This window comes from Equus przewalskii, chromosome 32, assembly GCF_037783145.1.
Source record: "Equus przewalskii isolate Varuska chromosome 32, EquPr2, whole genome shotgun sequence".
Classification (NCBI taxonomy): Eukaryota; Metazoa; Chordata; class Mammalia; order Perissodactyla; family Equidae; genus Equus; species Equus przewalskii.
Genome location: NC_091862.1, coordinates 3,861,847 through 3,886,600, shown reverse-complemented (window position 1 = coordinate 3,886,600; position 24,754 = coordinate 3,861,847). Strand labels below are relative to the sequence as shown.

Sequence of the window (24,754 nt, the reverse complement as noted above, 5' to 3'; positions counted from 1 at the left end):
ACACATGAGCGCAGACGGGTAGAAGAGAAAGAGATACAAGTGTGGGCTATTTCAGACCAGAAACTTAAGACTTGGAAAGGGGATTCTATGCTCCTTTCCAATTTCTCTCCCAACTGGTTTGTCTGAATGACAGATGTGGAACAGGATGCTTCTAGAGAAAAAGTGAAATTTCGAGAATGGAATGTCATTCCGCTGGTTTCAAGGCACAGAAACACCCTCCTAATGCATGTTTTGCTTCCCGAATAATCCAACATCATTTTGGCACTTTATAATTAACCCAAAGGGGGCCTTTAACAAACAGCATGGAGCTCACACTTGAAAATGGACAATTACAGAGTGTGTCCAAAACCAATTTTCTGTTGCAAAAGGAAAGCATGTCATCTAACTCCTTGTGTTCAGACAGAAGTGCAAGAACCCAGGCTTCAATGAAGAGGCCCGGCTTATCAGGTTGAACAGATATTAAGTTAGACGGGTACAAAGCTGAGTGCTGAGGGTGAAGACAGAAGAAGACAGGGTCCCTTGTCTCAAATGTAATGACTGAAAAGAAAAATCAGATTTTTTAAAAGTTATAATAGTAAAATGAGAAATAACTGGAGAATAGGACAAGAAAATATCATGAAATCCTAAGACCTGATACAGACCATATAGTCCATGTGAAGACTGGGATGAGAGTTACAAACCAAGATGGTTAAGAGACTATCCCGCACTTACCGTAACTTGTCACTATTCAGCCACATTTTCTGTACGCCAGAGAAGCAGCACCATGACAGGACCAGAAAGGTGTGGGACCCCCTCCCCTGCCTACTATGGAGCGCCACTATCTTCCTCTCTTTCTGTGTGCCCCCCAGAGCATTGCACGTAAAGTCAAATGACCCAACACTGTGTCATTGGACCCTGTGGCCCACAGTGTTCTGCTTTCATGTTCCAAAAAGCCACATGATTGCCACAAGCCTAGATTATGGCTATATGCATACTCCAAAGCTTTTTAGCCTTCCAGCTTCTTCTTCTTCTTTTTTTTTTTTTTTTTGAGGAAGATTAGCCCTGAGCTAACATCTGCTGCCAACCCTCTTTTTGCTGAGGAAGAGTGGTCCTGAGCTAATATCCGTGCCCATCTTCCTCTATTTTATGTGGGACGCCTACCACAGCATGGTCTGACAAGCCGTGCCATGTCCACACCCGGGATCCAAACCTGCGAACCCCAGGCCACCAAAGCAGAACGTGTGAACTTAACCACTGCACCACTGGGCCGGCCCCCTTCCAGCTTCTTTAGATATGTTACTCTGTATGCTCAAATACAGGAGTATCTTTGACATTTTGGTGGTCGTTGTTTTTAATTTCTGTTTTTGGTTGTACTTTGAAATAATCCAACGTCCAAGACGGTCCTGGAGTTAAAGTGTATGACTCCACTAGAAAAAAAGACAATTTGATATAAAGATATTCCTAAAAATACTTAATCCAGCCATGTCATCAGGTTCGATTACTGGTCCTTAAATGAAGACGTAAACAATCACAATCAATGAGTAATTACTTTTGCACAAAGTCGTTGTGCTAACATTGCTATGGGAACGTTAATTGGAAAATGTGTGATGATTCTGCTTTAAATATTCTAAAAAATGTTGTCAGCAATTTTCGGAACTAAAGCCAGTTCCTCATCTGCAATCTGTTGATCCAAACATGTTTCTGCAAACTCTGCCAGTGACGAAAAGGTGAAATGTCTGTCGGTGTCAGGAGACTCCGTGACCTAATTCCAATTTTGATTTCCACATGTTCTTTTCCACTATAACTGGGTCAGTAAGTACTCAGGCTCAAAACTGGAATTTAAGGTCAAAACTTATTGCTGGCTGCGTCTTACGTGACAACACGGCAGGCAAAGCTAATGACAAAGGAGAAAAGAAAACAAGAGCTCGATTCCTTTCCTTCTGCTGCTGCTTTCTCCCACTCTCTGCCAGATTCGTATGCATACTAAAGTTTCATTTATACCAAGTGTGATGTTTCCTGGCTCTGGGTGAAGACTGTAAAAACAAAACAAAACAAAAAACTGGTTCCTTTTGGTCTTCAGCAACTACTAGCAATTCTGTCTCTTCTGTGCGGTCAGTTGTCATACAAATTAAATTTTAACTTGCACTGTGGGATGTGGACCAACCGTATTGTCAATGTCATAAATTAAAACACAATGTCCTCTGTTAATGGACATTGTCCACTTCTGTCTCCACCATATGGAGAGCTTCAAAGAGTCATCTCTCTTGTCCAAGTTCCATGTCGCTGGGATATTCTAGTTGCAAGCAGCAGAATAGCCAGTGAAAAATAGTTGAAATAGTTGGAATTTAGTTATTTCATGTAAGAAGTCTTGCGGTTGGGTGGTTCCAAGACTAGTTAACTCAGCAGCTTAAAAATGTCAGGGCTCCAGGTCAACTTGGCTGAAATTCCTCTGGATTTCTTTGCACTGCAGCAAGATGGTGACAATAATTCCCATCACTGTGCTTGGCCAGGGAAGAAGAAGGTCATGCCCTCCACCGCAAATCTCATTTTATTTTAGAAAAACTCTTTCCAGCTGGTCTCCTTCCCCAGACGCCAGGACTGGGTCACAGGGTCCACACTGGGCTATCACCAACAGCGGGAACTGAATTATCGTGACTGTCTTAGATTAATTACGATTCAGCCCTGGAATGGAAGGCGTCATGGTCCCAGGACTCACGAGAGGCAAAAACAGGGACAAGGTTGGGATTCTGCAAGCGACGAAGAATCAGAGGGAGGGAATGGCTGGGAAAGGTGTCTGCTATGTGCTCCAGCACAATCGCCACAACTAAGAGCTGTTGAAATCTAACACTTAGTTCTAAGTCCGAATCAGGGCAAATGGAGGAATAAGACTTTGGCCTCTACCATCGTAAATCTGCATGTTATCTATCTTCCTAGAACGGTAAAAAGGGGATACTAACTGAATAAAATAAAGGAGAAAAGCCAGTCAGGTGTCCTGTGTAGCATTTCGGCGGAGCACATAGGAAGCTGGAATTTGGCATAAGCACAGGGCCAGCTGGTACTTCCAGAAAGCCTTCCTTCCCCATCCTTCCCATCTCAACAGGATCAAACCCTCCCCATCTCTCAAGGCCTGTTTAACATTGCCTCCTTCTCTGGATCCCAAGAGCCCGACGTACCCATGTGTTCTAACGTCTGTGACATGTGTCTCGGTATGTCCGTCCCATCTAACTTATGAGGCTCCTTATCGTCTGCCCCTGAGTGAAGAACCAGGACTCCATAACCTTCTTGGTGTCACACCTCATTCTTATCGTCCCCCAATAAATGCTCGATAAATACAGGATGCTCACTAACATTAATTTTTTTAGTACTCCAGAAAGGAAAATGATTTTGTAACCCAACAATACCAGGGTGTTGTAAGAAAATATAGAGCGAACCAAGTAAATTCGAATATTAGAAGCTGTGAAAATTTTGTGTGTGTGAGGAAGACTGGCCCTGAACTAACATCTGTTGCCAACCTCCCTCTACTTTGTGTGCGATGCCGCCACAGCGAGGCGTGATGAGTGGAGCTAGGTCCGTGCATGGGATCCAAACCTGCAAACCCCAGGCTGCTGAAGTGGAGCATGTGAACCCAACCACTACCTCACCAGCCAGCCCCAGCTGTAGAAATTTTTTAACCACAGTGATCTCATCATATATAGAATTTTCTGAAGGTTCGATCAAACATGAATGTATTCCTTTTTTTTAATAGATGCTATTTTTAGAGCAGTTTTAGGTTCACAGAAAAACTGAGCAGAAAGCAGAGTTCTCACACATGCCCTGCTACCCCCCACCCCAATGTACAGTCTCTTCTTAAATTGCCAACAGCCTTTGAAAATATGGATAATTAAAATGTAATATATATTTTCAGGTTTAAAAAAAGCGAATAGGGGGCCAGCCCAGTGGCATGGTGGTTAAGTTTGCACACTCCACTTCAGGGCCTGGGGTTCACGGATTTGGATCCTGGGTGTGGACCTACACACAGCTCATCAAGCCATGCTGTGGCAGCATCTCACATACAAAATAGAGGAAGATTGGCACAGATGTTAGCTCTGGGCCAATCTTCCTCAAGCAAAAAAAAGAGGAAGATTGGCAACTGGTGTCAGCTCAGGGCTGATCTTCCTCAGCTGAAAAAAAAAGTGAATAGACTGCTTTGGCTTATTTTCCATGCAGAACGCACCTCAAACCACCATCAATTTCTATCAAATTGAGATTTAATGTTATTGATACTGAAATGATTAGAAATTTCATGATCTGCCTACAGGAGGAGTAGAAGAAATTCTTTTGAAACAATAATTATTTTAGTAGCCAACAGTTCAACCGATTTATGAATTTTTCTCACAGAATTTCCTGAATGGCAAACTGATTTTGCACTTAAACTAGTTGTATTTGAATATAGTTTCAGTGTTCCATTTTTATAAAGGTACCTATAGTAAAACGTAGTCTCTTAGCTTACATTCTTTAGACCAATTTGGCTATGCACTCAGGTATTAGAAACGCATTTTCTAGAAAGATCCCTACCTGACAACATTTCCTGTCCACAGGCTTTACCATGCATGTGAAGCCCTCGCTCCAGGAGTGTCCACTGGGCACCTGGGAAGTTAACATACTAATGAGTGACATGGACTCTCACATCCTCTCGACAGGTGTGCTTGCAACCTTGTGATGAGTTAAGGAGAGCTCTTCTCAAAGACAGATGGCAGGAAACCAACCGCCTCCTACCAAACAGCAAACACGTGAATGTAAATCCCATTCTTCTGGAAGTGCCTTGTACCCACAGACGTGGCAAATTGTCAAGGTTTAGAAAACGGATGCTATTCTTAACAAACATAGAAGAAAAGATAAGGGAGTTGCTGAACCTTCCCTGATAGCCCATTTTGAGGATTAAAACTTTTCTTTTTTAAATTTTTAAAATTTATTTATTTATTTTTTATTGCAGTAGCATTGGTTTATAACATTATATAAATCTCAGGTGTACATCATTATATTTCACTTTCTGTGTAGATTACATCATGTTCACCACCCAAAGATGAATTACCATATGCATGTGCCTAATCACCCCTTTCGCCCTGCTCCCTCCCCCTTCCTCTCTGGTAACCACCAATCCAATCTCTGTCTCTATGTGATAGTTTGTTGTTTTTATCTTCTATTTATGAGTGAGATCATGTGGTATTTGACTTTCTCCCTCTGACTTATTTCACTTAGTATAATTCCCTCAAGGTCCATCCATGTTGTCACAAATGGCCAGATTTCATCTTTTCTCATGGCTGAGTAGTATTCCATTGTGTATATATACCACATCTTCTTTATCCATTCATCCCTTCATGGGCACCTAAGTTGCTTCCAAGTCTTGGCTATTAAAACTTTTCTCTTCCTTATGCCTTAGTCAATAAGCTCAGCTGGTTTGCTGCCTTCTCTGAATTGACCAGGTTCTTTGGAGATGAAAACAGAGAGCTAGATGCTTGGCACTGCCCCCGTTTCTGTTACAAAAGCAAAGGCTACCCACCTGGGATATGTATGTCCGCACCATCTCCTGGAGTGAGGCAGGCTATGCAGCCTTGCTGGGTCCCGCACTCGGGCATGGGGCTGACATGTGCTATAAGTGATGGAGTTGCCCAGGCCCACGCCCTCCTCGGGATGGCCTGGTGTTTCGTTGTTAACAGGAAGTGCCCTGTTGCTCCACAGACCGAGTTCCTTCTGTCAACATGGTCTCTCAACTCTCCAGCCAGGGGTCAGCAAACTTCTTCTGTGAGGACCAAATAGTTCATAGACGGGGCTCTGCGGGTCCCATACGGTCTCTGTCACCCTCACACAGTCTCTTCCTTCTGGTTCTTGTCTTTCTCCTCCCCCCCTCTCCTATTTACAACCATTTAAGAACGAAGAAACCCTTCTTAGTTTGTGGGCCATCCAGAAGGGCCGCGGGCCGGATTGGTCTGCCATCTGCCGTTTGCCAACCCAGGCAAACCATCCGAAGCTATCTTTACGATCCTATTTTTAGAACTAGAATCACTTAGTGGCTCTTCAATCTAATCTTCCTAACATTTCCTGAACTTTATTGCACAGACAAAAGCACACAGAATGCTCTAATATAAGTCCAACCAAGGTAGAAATCCTGCCATTGATAACTTTCAGAAGCCTCATAGTGATAGGATAGGTCCCTGGTCACCAACTCTGTACATTGCTCAACGTCTCTGATGTCTTTATAGATTCGGCTCCTATCATTTCACATCATTAGACACTCGTCAATCACCCTAAGAAACGACAGTCACCTGAAGTCGTCAGCTCGCTACTGTCCGTTCTCTGCCTGTTCAGTGCACAGTTTTTTTCAGGATGCTCATTTGGTGACACATTGCCTGCAGTCACTTTTGTGCTACAAGGACAGGGTTGAGGAGTTGCAATAAAGACCATATGGCCCAGAAAACCTAAACTATTTCCTGCTGGCCCTTTCTAGAAGAAGCTTCCTGACCCCTGATCTAAACTACAAAGCAGGATCGAGGACATTCATTTATGTATTTTCTGCTTTGCAACTGATGCTTTATCACCAACCTTCACACATGCATTCTTGCACTAACAACTTTTTTCAAAAATTCTTACTGGCCATCTCTTCTGTGCATGGCGCTTTGTTAGTCTGGAGTGGGGAATGTGTTACAGTAAAAGGATCCCTATCATTAAGAATGACGCCATTGGTCTTCTAACCCCCATATAATTATATTGAGCGAGTATCCAAATGCTTATCCTCCAAGGTTGGGCTGTCACACGTACACACACACACAAACACACACATACACACACACACACCCCTATTTACTACAAATTAGGACAAAAATCAAAGTCAGCAATAGGCATGGTCAGCCCTTGTCATATTTTGAAGTTGGTAAAAATATGGTTTTTGATGTTTCCACCCCTTTTTTCTTTGCCGATAACCTCTCAGTATTCTCTCACCTAAATATTTCTGTCATTTCCTGAAATATTATCGTTTGTTAATTATCTTATTTTACACTGAATAACCCACTAGAATACATCTCATTGGGCAACGGTTTTATCTTATACCACCATATCCCCACCATTTGGAAGAGGCCCTGGACCACACTCAGTGCTCAGTCAATACTCGTTAAACGGGGCCAGCCCCATGGCTGAGTGGTTAAGTTCGCACGCTCTGCTTCAGCAGCCCAGAGTTCGCTGGTTCGGATCCTGGATATGGACCTACACAATCCTCATCAAGCCATGCTGAGGCAGCGTCCCACATAGAAGCACTCGAATGACCTAAAACTAGGATATACAGGTATGTACTGGGGCTTTGGGGAGGAAAAAAAAAAAAAAAAGAGGGAGATTGGCACTGATGTTAGCTCAGGGCCAATCTTCCTCACCAAAAAGCAAAAAAAAGAAAACCTAAATACTCATTGAATAAATATATTCTCCACACACAAGTGGCACCCTCTCCAACCTCTGTGTGACGGAAATCTGCTTGGAGGAAGGAACCTTACGTGGAACAAAACAATCTAAAGCTCATTTTGTCACTACTCTTGGCCTTGAGTGAGGGTCTGTGCCTTCTGATGTGCACAGTCAGGCCCTAGAAACCAGCTCTTGGGTCAGAGGGGCCAAGGGGGGGGACTGCTGGTGCTACAGTATGCTGCACAGATAGCTTCTCTCCAAAGAACAGCCCTGGACCCTGGATCTCCCCAGCTCCTGCTCACACCCCTTATCCCCCTTCTGGAATCTCGCCAACAATTGAGAGATAAGTAGGTGTCAGCTGCCAATAGGCTGTGCATAGAGACAGACTGCCCTCTGGAGGCGTGGTAATCCTGGATGGTCAGTTTAGAGAGCAAAGAAAGAACAACCTGTGGCTGGTAGTGGTTTACTTATTCAACAAATATTTACTGAGCACCTAGGGATCCGCCAGGGAAGAAAAATGACAATGATCTCTGCCCTCATGGACTGGGCTCTAGAAGCTGAAGGTGAGGTCAGCCATTAAGAACAAGATAATACATTTAAACATCATCGGGTGTGTTAGAAAGTGATGAGGGCTATGGATTGAGGATGACCAGGACAAGCAAGACCAGGAGTGCTGGGGGCACAGTGGAAGTTTGAATTGTGTGGTCAGCCTTAGCCTCATTAAGAAGGGTAGCATTGGAGACACATTTGAAGGGGGTGAGAGGATGATCCATGGGGACACCTGGAGAAAGGATGTTCTAGGTGAAAGGAGTATCCAGTGCAATGGTCCTAAAACAAGAGAGAGCTTCGTGTATTCAAAGACCAGCATGGAGCCCAGCTGGCCATCACGGAGTGAGCCAGGGAGGGAGTAGCAAGGGGTGAGTTCAGAGAGGCAGGGCCCAAGCCAAGGAGGGCCTTGTTGGCCCTTTGAAGGACTTTAACTTTTACTTTGAGTGAGTGGGGAGCATTGACAAGCTTTGAGCTGAGCAGTGGGATCCGATTTGTAACAGGCTTGTACTTGCCACTGTGTTGACATTAGCCTGTAGGGAAGAATGAATGGAAGAAGGGAGGCCAGTTAAGAGGCAGCAAGACAGATGCAAGATGACATAGGAAGGACGAGGGTCATAGCAGCGGAAGGACAGACATGCACCGCTTAATGAGGGGGAAACATTCCGTGAAACGCGTCCTTAGGTGATTTCATCACTGTGCGAACATCATAGAGTGTAGTTACACAAACCCAGATGGCCTAGCCTGCTACACACCTAGGCTAGGTGGCATCGATCTTGTGGGACCACCGACGTCTATGCAGTCTGTTGTTGAGCAAAACGTCGTTGTGTGGTGCATGACTACAGTTAGAAGTAATAGGGTTGAGTCAATAGGATTTTCTGAATGGATCAGATATGGGATGTGAGAGAAAGAAAGGAGTCAAAGATAACTTCAAGATTTTAGGCCTGATCAGTCGGAAGGATGGAACTGCCATCAGCCATGATGAGGAAAGCTGAAGGTTAAGTAAGTTTGGGGTGGAGGAGGATTGGGGCTCAGATTTACATATATGAATTTGGGGTATCTACTAGACACCCACATGGGGATATAGAGCAGGCAGATATACAAGTCTGGAGATCAGGACAGAAGTCTGGACTAGAGGCAGAAATCTTGTAATTCTTGGTGTGTAGATATTATTTAATGCCAGGAGTTTGGGTAAGATCATTCAAGGAAGTGACTAGATTGAGAAGAAGACAGAAGAGTGAGCTGTGGGGCATTTCAGCATTAGGAGGGCTGGGGCAGAGAAGGAACCAGCAAGGAGCCTGAGGAGACTGGTGAGTTTGGAGAAAAACCAGAAGAGTGTGGTATCCTGGAGGCAAGTGAAGAAAGTGCCACGTGTCAAGGAGGAGGAGCTTGGGCTGTCAACTGTCAAATATGTTAGTGGATCCAAGAAGGGTGAGGACAGAGAATTAATTACTGGATTTAGCAACATGGGGTCACTGGTGACTTTGGCAAAGCAGTTCCTGGGGAGAAGTAAGGGTAAGCGCCTGATTGGAGTGAAACCTCAGAGGGAAGCGATGGAAGGAGACTCAAGTCTGTGAGTGCAGAGAAGTCATTAAAGATGTTTGCTGCAAGAAGGGAATAAATAGTCCAGGAGGGAGTGAGAAGATGGGTCAAGAGAAAGTTTAAGATGTGAGAGATACTAGGATATTTGTATATTGATGGGAATGAATGATCCAGCTCAGAAAAAAAACTGATGACATGGGAGAAAGTAAAGAAGGCAAGAGAGGATGGGACCAAATTGACAAATGGAAAGGAAAGCTCATTAAGTGCCAGCAGGGGCTAGATGTGATGTGGGAGCCCGAAAATGTTTTCGCACGTTGGTTCAAGGTTCTCAGTGAAGAGGGAAGCAAGATCATTGGCTGCGGGTGGGTGTGGGAGAGGAGTACGTGGTTGGAGGAGTCAGGAGGTGTGAACCAAACGTCTGGAAAAGTGGAAATTGGTGGACTTGGGATTGCCGTGCTGAAGTATGTGGTCATGAACTTAAAGTGAGGCCAAGTTGTGTGTAAGTGTGTGTGTGTGGTTGTGTAGTATATGTGGTATGGTGTGGTGTGTGTATGGTGTGTGCATAGTGCGTGGTGTGGTTGTGTGGTGTGTGTGTGATACAGTCAGGTGGTAAGTGTGTGTGCGTCATGGGGTGGTGGGGTGGTGTGCATTTTCTCCAGCCACCTTCAGCTGGTTGGAGGTGGAGAGATTTGAACTGAACCACATTCCAAGTTCTGCTCAGTGAATACAGCAAAGCAAGAGGGGGCACGGGGTCCAGGTGCAGGAGGAAATTACACCCTGATGGACAACGGGATGGTAGCTGATAGGGAGCAGAGAAGGAACTCGAAGGGGTGAGGAATTGTGGAAAGGCGGCAAAAGCGTAACTGGATGCTGGTGGAATTGGAGCAACTAGAGAGAGTGACCTAGAGTGAGAGTTGTTGTTTCGATTTGAAAAAAATTTTTTTTCAAAAGGGAGAAGAACTTTTATTAGTCTTGCTAAGAGTTTCATGCCATGAAGTTAGAAAAACTATGTTATTTTCCATTTCTATATTTACGTGTCTAGAAAGAAGAATTAAACCTTTGAGTTTTTCTGTATTTTTACCCCCAACTTGTCTGGAAATGAGAGCCGTATCATCTACACAGAAAAAATATCAACGATACTTCATTTTCTAGCCTTGAAATGTATAAGCCCACAAAGAGACAAATAATGAAGTCAGCATATCTCAAGTTACTATGACATCGCAGTTCTAACAAAGAAAGGAAATTTTGTGTTCTAACCGACTTCCGTGAGGGTAAATCCTGATTGCGAACCAGAAGAAAACATAGAGATGGAAGATGAAATCAGTGTTATCACAAACGTAGGCTTTCTGTCATTAGGGAAGTTCCATCTTGATTGCCATCAGAGACCCCCCCCCCAAGACGGCAGGGACAGTGCGACTAAGCCCCACCAAGGCACTGCACAGTCTCATTAGTGGTCGCAATAATTCCTTCAAGGTCAGAGCTTCTCTGGTTGTCAGCTTCTCTTCAGCCAAGTGGTGCAAATGCAAGTGAGACACATAATAGGTGACTCTTGCAGCAGGCGACACTAGCTGAGTTTGCGTGCATTGATGATAAATAAGAGGTGTTTTCAATATTTCGACCATCAGATAGTCATACTGTAAGTGACCCATTTTCCTCTTTTTTTTTTTTTTAACTAGGAGAATCTACTTGCTCTCCAACTGGTCAAGCAACAACTCCAATTTTCAACAATAGCAAAAGTCCCTAGGGAGGTCTTGTAAAAAAGCACGTGGGAGATTATGACAATGTAAGGATTAACCTGAAGCAACTCAGACCACTTGTATGAGCTCCACATTTGACTCAGATGCAGAAAGAAAAGTGTACAGATGACATCATTGTCAAGAGGTAGATAGACCTGAATACAAAAATGCTCTCCATTGTGGAAACATTCAGTTGAGTCTTGTGCATGGATAACAGATTCAGTTCTATGCAAAGGGGGTCTAATAGTCTCCTGGGAGGATGCCAGAATATTCCATCCCGTCCCTCAGCCATGCCTCATGTACCTAGACTGTGAAAGGAGGACCCAGGAAATTATGGTCCAAACATGAGGATTTCACTTCATATACATGTCTTTGTGCCTAACACGGTAGAGCAGAGAACTTGCAAGGAGCAAAGAGTGGCAATACCCTAACCCACTGAAACAGATAAAAATCATTCCAAGAAGGAGAAAAGAAGACCAAGATATTATACAAAAGTTGAGAGACATGACAGTAAACACAAATTATGTAAGCAAAAATTTTTACCCTCTAATTATGATGTCATAAACGAGCTGCTTCTTTGTGTACCGCTGGGATGGGAAAGAAGCATTGCACAAAAGTGTTTGCTTTGATCAAGGTGCTTATGAACCAATGTTGAGATAGTTCTCCCCTGAAAATGGACTTTCCAACGTATGGACAAGTTCTTAAGACAAACTCTGGGCATGTCTGCTGGAAAGGGAACTAACTTGATTCCAGGCATTCCAGCGATCACACAATGGCAGGTGGCAAAGCCTTGATGAAGAGAAGCACACACAGGCCTGGACCCCACCATGATAGCAGCACAGCCCGGAGCCGACGCCTCCTCCTTGGGTCTACGGCAGCTGGGACGGCTCCAGGCTCCATCACGAGATTACGGACTAGCTGCAGCTCACGTCTCCTTCGAATAAAGTACTTACGTGGCAGCCTTCTTTTAACAAGATGATCAGATACTGGATAGGATGCTTTCACAAAGTAATCTTAGAGGATGTGGGAAGAGGTTCAGGGAACAATTACACAATTTGGGATTTTAATCAGAATCCACTCCTAGCTTAAAATGAGCAGTTTTTAAAACCAAGATAATTGCATAAATTTAACCAGAAATCTGTGCCAGTTCCCTTTTCGGAGAAAATATATAATGCTATCTACCCTCAAAGGTGGTTTTCAGTTCCTGAACTTCAGTTTTAGAAAGAGTAAGACCACCAAAACTTACTGCGTTCGACATATAGGGTGGGCTATAACAAGCATCTCCAGCTGGAAGGAGGTCACCCTCTGAGTGTGCTGTTCACTCTTTTTGTGCATTGTGTGAGCGGCGTGTGCAAGGCCCTGTGCTACCACCCAGAGCTCAGAACGTTCTGTCATTCCACTGGGGTTTGTGGGGGCTTTCCTTGTGCAGAAACCTGTGTACGCCCCACAAGGGAGAGCAAAGAAGCAGAGCATTCTTGGAGACCCTTTCCTCAAAAAGTCTACAGTCTTGTTTGTGAGAAGTCATAAATACGTGAAATAAATAAGAGGGGGAGTGCATAACATCTTGTTGGTAGCAGAGGTGCTATAGGTTTTCTGAGGTGAGAAGAATTAACAGTGAGTGAAAGGGTCCCCTGGGCGTGTTGTGGGGAGGTGGTCCTTGACCTGACCCTACAAGGTGCAGAGGCTCTGGAAAGGCAGAGAAGTGGGACCTTGTTCCCTCCCTGCAGAAAGGACGCAGAAGTGAGAGTGAGCATGGCATGTTCCATGGTCCGCCTGGTGACAGAGGTGGTCCTAGGATCTGCCTCTTCACTGACGTGTGAAAAGATTGGAGGGGTGATGACACTTAGTGAAGGGGTCATGGTGGGGCAAAGCAGAGGAGGTGATGAATAGAGCAGATGAAAGGAAAATACGACACCCAGAAGGGTGCTGAGGAGAGGCCTGTGTGAGTGAATAAACCAGAGCTATTCAGTCTAGAAAGAGGAGACTGAGCAAAGAGTCATCTCCCACCACACCAGGGGCTGCAGTTCAGACGCAGCATTCTCTGGACAGTTCTGCCATCACAGACGTCAAGACAGGGTGCCATCAGCAGAAACTCCCTGTCTTGTGGGTGCACTGACACACAAGCAAACCTCCTCTCAGCTGACATGTAAGCCTGCTGGGGACCCGGTCTGCCACCTATGTTTAGACATGCTCATAATTGCAGCGTTAAGCTTGTTAATTTGCCCACAATCAACTCTGACTGGATGTGAATGGGTGCTGGGGCATTTGGGGCCACTTCCAGGGCTTCTCCAAAGGGCTAGAAGGAAGATTCTGAGACCCCAAATACGGAACCTCAACACGTATAATGGCCAAGTTACCTGCATCCAGGTAACCTGAGGTAGGTTGTGCTAGTTCCTGATATACGCAGTATTTTGGGCTTTCTCACATCCACAACATAATTTGCCCTTCATAATCTGCCTTTAGGGAGGTACAGAAGACGTTTGAATTCCTATTTCACAGTTTGGGAGATGCAGACTGGCAGTGGGGACAGGGGTGGGCAGAGCCCTGGAGTAAAGAGGCGAAGATTCCCTTCACATAAAAATCATATCCTGAGTATCCATAAGCCAAAAAAAGGAACCTCAACCCAAACCTCACACTTCACCCCAAAATTAACTCACAGTGGATCACAAAGCTAAATGTAAAACTATAAAACTTTTAGAAGAAAAACATAGGAGAAAATCTTCAAGATCTAGGAATAGGGAAATAGTTCTTAGACTTGACACCAAAAGCGCGATCTATAAAAGGGAAAATTGTTAAAATGGACCTCATCAAAATTAAAAACTTTGCTGAGCAGAAGACTCTGTGAGCAGGATGAAAAGATAAGCCACAGACCGTGAGGAAATATTGACAAACCACATATCCACCAAGGGTCTTGGCTCTAGAATATATAAGGAATTCTCAAAATTCATCAGTAAAAAAAATGAATTATCAAATTAGAAAATGGACAAATGAACAGACATTTCATTCAAGAGGATATACAGATGGCAAAAAAAACCTATGAAAAGATGGTCAATATCATTAATCATTAGGGAAATGCCAATTTTAAAATCACAATGGGCTATCATTACACACCTATCAGAATGGCTAAAATTTTAAAAACACTGATAAAATTTAATGATAAATGATAAATTTAATGATAAATGATAAAATTTAAAAAACAGTGATAACACCAAATGCTGGCAAGGATGCAGAGAAATGGATTACTCTCACACTGCTGGTAGGAATGTAAAATGGCTCAGCCACTCTAGCAAACAGTGTGATAGCTTTTTTCAAAACAAAACATTCATTTTCAAAGCAAAATGTTATTTATGACCCAGCAAGTGCACTCCTGAGTACTGATCACAGAGAAATGAAGATTTAGGTTCACATGACCACCTGTGCACAAATATCCGTAGCAGCTTTATTTGCAACAATAAAAACACTGGAAAGATCTTCGATGTCTTTCCATGGGTGACTGGTCAAACAAACCATGGTGAATCCATACCATGGAGTACTACTCAGGAGCAACACACAACGTGGATGAATCTGCAGAGAATTATGCTGAATGAAGGGAGCCCATTTCAAAGACGATATACGGTAAGTTTCCATTTATATAACATTCTTGAAATAACAAAACTATAGAAATGGAGAACAGATGAGTGGTTGTTGAAGGATGGTGACTGAGGAAGGGAAGGGTCTGTGGCTTTAGCACAAGGATCTTTGTGACGGAATTGCTCTGTATATTGATTATGGTGGTGGTTAAACAATTCTACACGTGTGATAACATTGCATTCAACTAAATACATGCCTACACGTGCACACAATTGAGTGCAAGGAAAACTTCGGAAATCTGAATTAGACGAATGGACTACATCAACATCAAATTCCTGGTTGTGATGCTGCATGATAATTATGCAAGATGCTCCCATTGGGGAAGCTGAGCGAAGGGTAGAGGGGACCCCGCTGTATTATTTTTCATAAAGGCATGAAGATTTACATTTATCTCAAAAGTTTTAAAAAATCTTATCCAGGGAGCCAGTGTGCAGTGCACCTAGTTCCCTGGAAAGGGACAGCTTCTGGGACACTAGTCTCTCAGATGCATTCTGTCCTTGCTTTCCACCTGACACACTCCCTGGCAGAGTGAGGTGAGTGAGGACCAATGACACTTGGCTTTTGTGTGGTCCTCGATTTCATCTGCAGGTGAGGTTTGAACCAAGGCAGGACCAGAGGTTCTGATGCATAGAGCCAGTTATGCTAAGAAGTCACCTAGCCCTTGCTTGGAGCTAAACCCATCCCTTCTTATCCGTCCAAAGAACTCTGTTAGCCACGTTAATCTAGAATTAAATATGCACGTGCCATTTAGTGTTGACTATTATGACTTCTTCCATGGTATTTCTGTCAATGTCTACATTCTTCTCAAACATGAGAGTTGTACTTTACATGGTAAAGTCAAACACAAAAGTTCAATTGAGCTTTGAAAAAATTCAGTTTGCAGTTAATTTAGAAATCCTGGCTGGGAGATTGGACACACCTATGTTCACACTCTCCCTGCAGGTCCTGCACTGGACAACAGGAAAGAGAAAGACAAGACAGGCTTCCAGCCCTGGGCAGTTAGAACACAGGATCTAACCTGAGAAGAATTAGACTTTCCACATAATCCCACCCAGCACTACACATCCATGACGTGTCGGACGGACTCGGCTCCCCTTATCCTCCAATGGCTTCCTGGGTTGTCACGACGATCTTTAAACCTCAGACCTACTGAAAATAATTCGGTTTTCTAATGAAGATGTTCTACTTAACATCAAAAAGGATTGAATTTGCTAATAGAAATATCTTGCATTTCTACAGATTTCGCAGTTGCATAGAAAGGCTCTTGTGGGGCGGGATAAAGGTTGTTGGATTTTTCTCCAACTACTAGGTATAGAGACAAACTTGTTGGAAAGATGCTAAGATCCTTCAAAAAGCATGTGTTGACACTTAAACTACCAGAAATTCATCCTAAGAAAATAAAGATGTGCATAAAGATTTAGCTATAAGCATTTTTGCTATACCGCTGCTAGAAATAGCCTAAAAACCAACAATAGAAGATTGGTTAAATAAATTATTTACACTTATATATTAAAAGGGTAACATAAACACATTTTATTAACATGAAAATATAATCAAAATCTAATAAAATTTTTAAAGGCTGTTTATAAACAGTAATGGCAATAAAACATTTTTGGAAAAAAATCTAAGTGTATAAATCACTATATGCAGAAGGTTTGAAGAACATACACAAAGGTTTTCTGTGTTGGCCTATGGGTAGAATTCAGGATGCCTTGTGTTTTCTCCTTTTTATGTCTATATTTCCTGGTTTTGCTCTCATTCATATTATTAAGGAGAATATATATTTATTAATTATATTTTCTAATGTATAAAATATACATTTATATATAACTATGATATATAATTATACATAATTTATATATAATACTAAAATATATTATATATTTAATATTCATAGATAATATTTATATATAATTAAATATATATTATATGTTGAAAGTAAGTATATTAAGGCTTTAGCTTCATCGTGCCCAGAAACAGACAGAAAAGAGGGCAAAGCATACATAGATATGCTCACAGACACCTGTTTAGGGGTCTTCATTTGAGCCAGAAATGGGATCTCAAAGGTACTCTGCATAAGAATCATTCTTGTTTGCACTACGTGCAGATTTCTTGGAGGATGAGGCTAAAATAGGGCTCAAGACACCCAATGGAGCCCAAGGGAAGAGGGGGTTATATGTGGTTGCCACAGAACCTTCTGGAAGCCATTCTGCAGAATCTGAGTGAGCCCTTGGGCTAGTAAGATCTTGGATACCCATCCTCTCTGGCCAAACCCTGAGTTCAACCCCTTGCTCTCAATTTATGGGGGTGGGGGGGGTCCCAAACCTTGCTATGCTGCTGGAATTAAAGAATAGAAGTGTTTTAAGGATGACGGTGATGGAGTAAAGGGAAACTCTCTTGCTGAGCATTCACTCTGCAGGGAAAAGGACAGAAGACTATCTTCATCTTTGGAAACCAAGTGGCATCAGCAGCCCAGGATGTGGCTACAAGATCCAGGCCATCACTGGCTCTTTCACTCTAAACAGAAACTTATTTGGCACCTTCTTCTAAGTGTTAGGAACTATGGTAGGTCCTGGGATCTCAAACAGGAATACAGATTTTCCTCAACAAGCAAGTGCTCAGACCCTGTACACTGAGCACCCAAAAAATGTACTCAGAGGAATGGAGAAGTATAAGATATGGACCTTCTGAATGAGAAGCTTCCGATCTGGTCTTCTTGGGATGACAGATAAAGAATTAAACAGTGAGAGGAGGGCACATTTGAGCTGTCCAGTTCTAGTTTCCAATCCAAGCTCTTCTCCTGAAAGTTGTGCGTACTTAGGTGAGAGAATCAGCCTCTTTGAGCTTCTGATGCTTCATCTCCGAGGGCAATAGTCCCTCTCTTATCTAAGGTTCTTGGGAGGTTAACATTAAATCTTGTGTGTCAAGCCTAGGCACACAATAGTTATTCACCAGGAAGTTAATTCCATCCACAGCCTCACTCATTGCAGGCCTTCAATAACTCAGTATTAATACAGTAATTGATGTAAAAAACAAAATTAAAGAAAATGAGACATTTTTAAAGAATTAAGCAGCTCCCTCACCTGTAGATTTGATTTGGTGATGGCGTGGAAGTGGCTGGAAATTGGGAAGGATTAGGAATGGACCAAATGCTTCCTCTCTCCTCACATTTGTTTGTTTGCTTTTGGGAAGGGCAGAGTTGATATTGACCTAAGGAATATTATTTCTGTTGCCCTTATATTCTGGATAAGTTCCTCCTTTTTCCGTGGAATTCTGCTGACACTTCTGTCAAGTGCCATCAGAAACATTCCAGTAACTCATGTTAAGCCAGGCTGCTCCTAGTACAGGAAGTACCCTTGACACTCCCCCAACGTAGCAGTGCTCCTGCGAGCGGGGAGGTGGGGATGTGCCTTGACTATGCTATTAGAAAATCATGAGGTCAAAATATTCTTTTTTATCAGGAACCATTACTACCAGATTTGGATAAATATATGTAACTTCATAGTCCCTAACGCCATCCCAGTGACTGCATTCACAGGAAAATCTGATCTAACATGGTTGGAAAAACGTTGCCATGGCAGAGGTAGAAAGAGGTATGTTATCCAAAGTCTGGGAAACGTGTCAATTCTAGGCATGAAGATGAGGAATGAGGAGTCTCACTGGTTAATGAAATGAGTGTTTTTTCTGTTCTGTGCTCTCCAGGAAGCCTAGAGACATCTTAGCGGGATGTGTATCCATATTGCTCTTCACCTCCATGGAGCTGCCCAGGATGTCAGCAGAGAGTCTTCACGAAGAAAAGTAGTCAAGGACCATGGTGAAAAAGAAGAGAGGGCAGGAGGGACCCCCACACATTCAGGAAAGAAACATTCCCCATCTAGTCACCTTCTGCATGCATCGTTTGGAGCGACTGGTTGAGCCAACCCAATCGAAGAAGAAAACAAGGAGAAATGAGGAGAGGCAATCAAGAGGTGGCATTGTCCTGCTCAGTCCACACGTCATAGAATCACCTCAAAGCTTCACAAGTCAGATTTTTTTCTTAATTTCTTTTTTCTCAAGAGATAGTCAAGATTCACTTTTCATCAATATTCAAATAAGCACATGCTGAGCTTTTCTTATCCAAATATTGTTGACAAAAATGATTACTGCACATGGAAGCAAGTGGCAGCAAGAAAGAGACTCCTGGTATTTCAAAAAGTGACTTGCTTGCATTCAGAACATTTTGAGTGAAAATTCCTAAGCACTGATTACCTATTGTAATACTAGCTCTTTTTCCTTAGATGGCAGCGTGGTGGTGAGTCATGGAAAGGGTTCACACAGTTCACTGACAAAGATGGCTCTTCCTGGGATCAGGAGTCAGTTCAGCCTGACCAGCCCAGGCCGTTAGACTCAACCACGGTGATGGAACTAAACGGAGGCCACACTAGCTTCATCAGAAGTGGCTGACAAGGCATGGATCGTTGACAATGTCTGTCATGAACCATTCTGTGCACCATGCCAGCAATATCAGATGGTTGTCTCATATGTTTTAAATATGATTTGATTTCACAAAATAATTTGCTCCTATCCTCTTCCCCTCAATCTTCTCAAGGTGGCCTCCTTCCTTCATTCAGGCCTCAGCTCAAACGTCCTGGACTCAGGAGTCTTTCTTGACCCCATGAGCTGAGGCAGCAGCTCTGACCCGGCCTCACATGTCACCTGGTTTCAGCTCCTTCATTGCACTGTTCACTGTCGGGGGTTATCTTTTTATTCATTGGTTTACATGTTCATTGTCTAGTCACAAGCATAGACACTGCGTCTGTCTAGAATACAGCGGGATATAGCAGGCGTTCCATACGTGTTTATTGAAAGGAAGGAGTCCATCTACTGATAAAAATGAATTGTCACTGGTATTTGTGCTGGCTTACCTATGTCTACTACTCACACTTCATCCCACAAGAGTGCCAGGCAGAAATAATTATATAATTTGTCATAAAACTTCATGATCTACTATTTGCAGATGTGAACATAAAATAAGGTGGGAAACATTTAGGGTGTTTAAATGTTTAAAGTAGTCTCTTGCAGCCTTCAAAATTTGCAGGTACCATTTTTATTCCTTGTTTCATAACTGTAGGTGAAGGAAAGGGTCTTCTATATGGAAAAGGTCTTATACAAAAGGCTTTATGATTTCTAAAAAACAAAACAAACAAATCCAACTTTCCTAGAGGAATAAGCCATTTCTTCTTTTTCATAACCATAGATACAGTGCAGTACCTAGGGCCCTCCTTCCATATCCAGAAACTTTTTACTTAAAGAATGCGCTCCAGGCCTTGTTGAGAGCCAGGAATGAAAGAAAACAGAAGGGTAAGATGGTCCAGGATGAGCCAATATCAGGAGAATAAAGATACCTGTGGCTTTCATCAATGGCACTACGGTGGAAGACAGAAAGGTTAGAGAGTCCCATTATGAGGCAGGTAAGCGAAGACACAGTGAGCAGAGACACAGGTGAGTGGAGACACAGGTGAGCGGAGACACAGGCGAGCGGAGATACAGGTGAAGGGAAGCACAATGCAGCCTGGAGAAGTGCAAGTGGACAGTCAAACTAGTGCAGCCCAGTCCAGATAATGATCTCAAAGCATCGTTCAATGATCAAAGCAGTTGAGAAGATGCCTCATGCCCTGTCTCTTTGCTGGAGATTCACAGTACACATTGGTCCATTAAAGGCTCCATACAGCAAGTCCTGAAGGAAATAAGGCCTTTCGACTGTGTTCAGTTTTTAAACTGAGCTCTTAAACATCAGAGCAGGATGATGGTGTTGACAGCCAAAGTTTTTGACGTGTAAGAGCTGAACTTTTGGAAGGAGAAGTGGGTGATTTTTATATTTCAAAAGGGCTTGGTCTTCTGGGAATCAAGACATTCGCACAAGATCAGGTGAAATGGCAGATGGCCTTTCGTCCCTCTGTTTCCTGTCCCACTCCACGGCAACTAGAGGTTACCTAAAGCCGGGGAAGAGAGAATCCGAGGGGAAGGAAAGAGAGAGGAGCTGCAGTCAATTCATGAGAGGCCTTCTCCCCCAGCAAGTCCTGGTCACGGCAGGATCAGTAGGTGATAGGACCCCTTTCTAGGTTTGGGGATCTGAGGATGGCAGGACTGCCGCTTGCTGAAGACTAAGAAGGCAGCAGTCTCATGGAGAAGCCCCCTCTACCAGCATGGTTGGGGAACAGAAAAAGGTGCAATGGCTTTCTGGGGTGTCTAGACATGAGAGAACCTAAAACAGTCCCGAGGTTGTCCCAGGCAAAGGAGCATATAAAGGATCCTGGTCCCCAGGGATGGCAAAGAATTGGCTGAGAAAGTTTAGTGGACAAGAGGAGACAGAGTGACTGGCATGGATTCCATACTCAGAATCCATGGGGACAGTGGGTACAGTGGGAAAAGGGTCTGATGACCAAAGACCAAAAAGGACAACCAAGCACTTGGGTGAGCATGAACCAGAGCACCTCTCCCATGGCCCAAACATCTCCTGACACCCATGCAAGTGCACCATCCAGGGGGGGAAAAGAACACCTGCCGTTGATGGAGACGGAATGGATAATGGCTGGGAATTTGTGGAAGCTCATCTTGAGGTGACCACGTTATGCTTTTGACCATCAGGTGGGGATGGGAACTCAAGATAATCATGAAGTTCAAGTATGAAAAAATAAAGTTGTCATTTTTGCACCATGACTTTGGTGAATTCACATCTGCCACACACTTGTTCCCAGCCTGTGGATCTAGAGCTCTGTGGAATACGTTTATGGACACGCTGCTCTGGCATTTTCATTCCCTCATTCAATGCTGACATAATTCTACACGTTAGCAAAACAAGAATTACTGTTTTCAGATTCAAAAGATAAGAGTGTCTTAAGAGCAAAGTACAACAAATCAAGATTTAGATTAGACAGAAGGAAAATGGCTAATTAGACAGAAGGAAAATGGCTCACACTGCTCCACGTGGTCGTCCAGCGACCCTGGAGCCCTCCGTTGTGTGGTTGTCACATCCTAGAGTCTCCCAGCCCCAGTGGAGGGTAACAGACCATAGAAGGGATGTGGTGGGAGTTTCCCTAGGTCAGACAGAGAAGTAAGGCACATTCTGTCGGCTCACATCCAGTCACATGTCATACCTCACCCCATGGGAGACTGGGGAAATGCCCGAGTTTGTGCCAAAAGAAAGAGAATGGATGCTGTTGGACAGTAGGAGTCACTGCAAAACTCTACTTGGAACGCTCTAACCCAACCAATGCAGTTGGTTCTTTCTTGTCATTTGGGTCTCAGAAAAAATTCTCTCCTCCCAGAGGCCAATGTAAAGACCCGATTTAAAACAGTGTCTCCATCATCTCATCTTCTTTTACGCTTTTCATAATTCTTATCACTATGTGAAATGATTGCCTCTATTTACCTGTTTTACTTGTTCATTGCCTGTCCCTTCTTCCTTCTACCTCCTAACTGGGCTGCACATTGCTCATCGCTCTGTCTCGTTCACCAAGACTATGCTGACAAACAGAGGAAAATTGGCCAGTGGTGATGGAGAAGGGTAGAGATTGATGAGGAAGATTCTGACCAGGGACCTCACTATTCCCCAGTATCCTCTCTTTTCAATGCAATGGTGCTATTCATTGCTATTCTTCAGTCCTTTCCTGCTGGAAGTGAAGAGGAATGGACAGGTAGACTAAGATCCCTGCCGAGATCTGAGAGGTGGTTTGATTGGGGCTAAATACAGCCTGCAGTGTCAAGGAATTGTCTGTACAAATTTTAGAAGACCCTTTACTTACTCTGGGACAAAGTTCGTCTATATAATTCAGGGGTGACTGCAACGATTTCCTTAGCTCTACATAGGGCAATGGTGCCTGTGTCCTAGGCAGCATCCCAGATGTCTCAGGAACCCCTTAAATGCTCGAGGACAGCCAAGCCTATTAGCTTGCTGGGCTCATCCATCAATCTCCCCCACCACTGCCACTTGTCTACTCCTCCATATGCAAGGGTCCAGGTGGCACCTACCTGAGACCTAATAAGACTTTTATCTGCCCTTTTTTGGGGGGCCAAAGTACAAAATAAGAAGACATCAGCTAACATTCAGATTTTGTTGTCTCTCTTTATCTTCTATCTAGCTTCTATTAATTCACAGAGTAACTTTTCCCCTAAGTCATTCAAATGATGAGATTTTCACATTCTCTTTAAACAACTTTGCATTGGAATTTGTTCTCATATTGCACCCAAAATAAACTTAGATATTAAAAAGAACTTCCTGTCCTTAATAATCCCTTCCCTTTTTTGTCTCTGAATAATTCTATTTTTTGCTGGGGAAGATTCCCCCTGAGCTAACATCCATGCCAATCTTCCTCCATTTTTTAGTATGTGGGCTGACAGCAGAGCATGGCGGTTAACAGCCTCGTGTAGGTCCTTGCTCAGGAAATGAACCCAGGCTGCCGAAGCAGAGCACACTGAACTTAACTACTAGGCCATGGGGGCTGACCCTGAATATTATTTTTTTACAACTTATGAAAGAAATATTTATTGGAAGAGTGGGTATAGTACATGCCCAGACATCATTATAGACCCGACAGTGCTTGGCATATAGTAGGACTCAATAAATATTTGTTGAATGAAGGAAGAGTCAATATTGAAAGAACAGTGAGCAGTCACTTTGGTAAACAGGTAAAAACAGGCTGAGAATGAGCTGCTGTCAGTTGCACAAAGCTTGTTGTCAAGAGCAGCAAATCATAATTTAAAGAAAATTACGTAAATTCTTTAAACAGGATATAACTAAGGATTTACTTGCTCTAGGTTAACTGGCTTTTCTATAAGTGCTATTCAAACTACCCTTGCTAATTTCAGAGATTCTCACCTCTCAAAGTCTAAATTCAGGACCCTATAAACCAGCTCCTATAGTACGAAGTCGGATAATAAATGCCTAAAAACAGACATCAGCACAGATCCCACACCATAGAAGGGTCATATGTCAGTCTCTCCCTCTTCTTCTCTCTCCATAAATACTTCAAAAGTCAAAAACTGGACTGTAAATGTCAAAAGTCTAAATATATTACATTCTTCCCTCTCCAACAAGTCAAGAACCTTTGAAAACCGAGCAATGAGCTTTGGCACGCTTGAAGTACGACTATGAACACATCAGTAACTCAAAGAAAAACACCTGGATGAAACCAACCCGAAATCAGAGCAAATGGATGGCATGAAAAGAACAGTTGTGTCATCAGAAGTTAAATCTGTTCCATAAAACTCTAGCACAGAATTCATTGACAGTGATGGGCCTCTGAATAAATTGTAGAAATGTGCTTAAGTTTTCAACTAGAATAAAGAGCATATCAGCTCCTATCTTTTGATGTCTTCATTACAATGCCTATTCTGTATATAGTGCAGAATTTTTATTTTATTGAAATGTAATGTACTTTTAATGAAACAATGCTATAAAGCTGATTTTAGGCTAAAATGTTGCTAAGCTTGGAAGAGTTTCAGGTGAGGGACCCAGGTCCCTGGGGCATATGGGACAATGGAGCTCTCCTCCCTGGACTACCAATGCAGGTCCCCAAGGAACCTATCTGGCATGTTCTTCAAGAATGGAGCCTTGATGCTTTCCCAAACACGGGTCCCTGAGCTCCTTGTTAAGTACTTACTTGAGAAGTGGCTACAAAGAAGTCCAGAAGTATTCAGGAGACAACAGCAACACTTCCTATGAATAACCAGGTTAACTGATCTGTGTGTGTGTGTGAAAGGGCAGATTGGAGGAAATGGGAAATGAAATTCTATTTAGAGATTGGAAATGAAATTTTACTTAGAGAAGCAAAAGCTTCGGTACACTGGATGTATGTACAAGAATATCTATCGCAGCATCGTGTGCAGCCCCAGAAAACTGGGAACAAAGTAAATGC

General features: G+C 43.2%; 1 protein-coding gene and 1 long non-coding RNA gene across 4 annotated transcripts in view; one reads left to right on the top strand and one right to left on the bottom strand.

Annotated features, from left to right (window-relative positions):
• The window catches only part of PDE10A (phosphodiesterase 10A), a 538,749-nt gene that overhangs the window by 471,374 nt on the left and 42,621 nt on the right, over nucleotides 1-24,754 (bottom strand). The gene's annotated exons all lie outside the window — the stretch shown is intronic.
• On the top strand, nucleotides 18,319-19,745 carry LOC139080780 (uncharacterized). Its single transcript, XR_011535537.1, has 2 exons — nucleotides 18,319-18,451; nucleotides 18,561-19,745. It is a non-coding gene; the product is annotated as an uncharacterized lncRNA (long non-coding RNA).